At 39.5% G+C, this 2,586-nt stretch overlaps 1 protein-coding gene across 2 annotated transcripts in view; it reads left to right on the top strand.

Annotated features, from left to right (window-relative positions):
* gk5 (glycerol kinase 5) overlaps window positions 1-2,586 on the top strand; it is a 28,776-nt gene that overhangs the window by 20,045 nt on the left and 6,145 nt on the right. The window lies entirely within an intron of this gene.

Below are 2,586 nucleotides of genomic sequence, written 5' to 3'. Positions count from 1 at the left end.
GAACAGTTCCAGCTGTTTTTATTTTTTTTTTGATTGCCAAATATCAACAATGACAAAATATTATAAATGGACAAATAACCAAAACTATTGCTCAATATTGCTTAGAAAATGATAATCGTGATCTGTTTTCAAGCTGCGCTGGTTAATGCATGAAATATGGATATAGTTGCTTGCTCTGGTGCGCCCTATAGAATCATCCAAAAAGCCAGCAACACAGTCTTACTTTATAAAATATGAATATGAAGTATGAATCATATGTGCATGCCATGAGCTATCTAGCCTGCATAAATACAAGTAGTCGTACTAAGTCACTAGCCTTACTAGAGCAATTTCTTATTTCAGATATCTAAAAATGTCATTTTGACYAGTCATAATTACRTTTGAGATATCTTGAATTGGAATTATGACTAGTCAGAATGTTAATACAGATATCTTAAATTAACATTCCGGATCGTCAAAATGTAGTTATTCCTAGTCAAAACTCATTTTTAGATATTTAGAATGTAATTACAGATGGTCAGACAAAACCGATTATATGCTAAAATGGCTTGCCATATTGACTGTAGGTCCTCACTCGCTGTGGAGGACCTTCAGTTGCACTCGTACATAGTTGGTTTCAGGTGGGATGGTGGTGGCCAGCCCTCCGCAGGTATGTGCAAATGAGGAGTGAGTAGGCCCAGGGAGTAGCCACTGGTGAATGGAAATGGCACGATTCGAAAAAACTTCCTCTAATTTACAAAAAAAAAGTTGATATGCTCGCTTGAGGTGGTTTTGGGTTGTTTTTTTTTAAAAAGAGTTATTGCGCAAAAAGAGAGATGTAAACACATTTGTCAAATAAGTTCTTTTTTTTTTTTTGTCAAATAAGTTCTGACGTAGCGAACATTTACCTCACATGGTTGATCAGCTGTTCCGACTGTCTGAACGGTAACGGACYGGTCCCAGAGCGACTGCAGCTTGACCCTCCTCCTGCTGTCGGTGCATTCTCAGTTAATCCCGGAACGTGAAGAGAATTGCATTTCTTTMTCTACRTCTCCAGACAGCATGTAACATCACCAGAACTAGTTGATGACAGAATAATTACAAGTTTCCTGATAGCAGCAACACGTTCCTGATAACTTCTCTCCATTGTCCTGAGATGTGTCCCTGTGAGTTTGTGGCTTTACTTCCTGTTTACTACACATGCCTCTGATGTAACTGATTCGCTTCAAGCCAGCTGATGGAAGCACATCTGATTTGCATTTCTCCATTTTTTTCCTTCTTGCAAAATTTTAAAAATTCACTCAAAATTCGAGTTAAAACTGGATATAAACACGGCTTCAGACACACACAGGGCTGAAAGAGGAGCCTGTGGAGCTACAATAACCAGAAATTTAGAACAAAGCATTGCAGTTCCACTTTATAAAGACCCCAAATGAAGGATTTACATGTGAAAAAGAAGGATTTAAAAGCTACGTATGTCCAGTTTTGGCCCTGTGATGGACTTGTGACCTGTCCAGGGTGTACCCCACCCCTCTGGACATGGGCACCAGTGACCCTGAAAGGAAGAAGCAAGTAAAAGGTAATGGGTGGATGGATATATACTTTGAAAATTAAAATCACAAAGGGCAAATGCACCAAGTAGCTGGCTGCAGTTCAACTAGAAAGTCCTACTCTGTGTATAAATGAAGTGGACCTTTTCATTTCATTGATTTGTGTAGTTTTTACCACACCACTATTTGTTCAGTTATGCAATAATAAATATATTTTAAAAAGTTATCTATGGGTTAACGAAAGTTGTGGTGTTAATATTATCCTGTGGGGAGGGAGTGGGTGTCAAGTGGGATGTTTCTTTGTCTGCCTTCAAAAATACAAAACAGCAGTACACACACACACACACACACACACACACACACACACACACACACACACACACACACACGTGTGTTTTGGGGTTTGTTATATTGCTGTTTTAATTAGGATTTTAAATTGTTTTATTTTTGGTATTGTTTGGTTGTTTGGTCTATTTGTTACTTGTGGATTAATTTGTAGTTGAACTCAKTACTTGTAGGTGAGTTGGTAGTGTCTGATTGTAGTGGCCCCTGGTGGTAAATAGGTAAACTCAGGACCTGTAATCCCTCTTTTCTTATTGGATTTAAAGGATAATGTTCTGTGGAAGAAGGAGATTATGATTGTAGTGTTTAATTGTGAAAGRTCTAGTCATCTGATTCCCAGTGGCTGGTTGCAGACTTTAGGGATAGAATCCCTCCCTATCTCTGAGGTTTGTTATAGGGCTCATTTTGAGGGGACAGGGTGGGAATTCAAGAAGGAGGTAGGATTCGTCCAGCGATAAAGGTGTTATGGTACGTATAGATGGGTTTTGTTTGACAAAACCTTAGGCTTCAACAGACTGGTTGACCGAGGATATGGCTGGGTCAGGTTAGGGGAGTATTTGGGGGTTGTGTAACCTCACCTAACCTGTGAGGTGATGTTTAGGGTGAGGAATCAGGGTTAGGTTGTAGAAATGACCGACAAATGAATAGGTGTGTGTGTGTGTGTGTGTGTGTGTGTGTGTGTGTGTGTGTGTGTGTGTGTGTGTGTGTGTGTGTG

The sequence above is a fragment of the Austrofundulus limnaeus genome, unplaced genomic scaffold (genome assembly GCF_001266775.1).
Source record: "Austrofundulus limnaeus strain Quisiro unplaced genomic scaffold, Austrofundulus_limnaeus-1.0 Scaffold392, whole genome shotgun sequence".
NCBI classification, from domain to species: Eukaryota; Metazoa; Chordata; class Actinopteri; order Cyprinodontiformes; family Rivulidae; genus Austrofundulus; species Austrofundulus limnaeus.
Note: the sequence above shows the minus strand (reverse complement) of the source record. Positions and strands in the feature narration are given on the sequence as shown.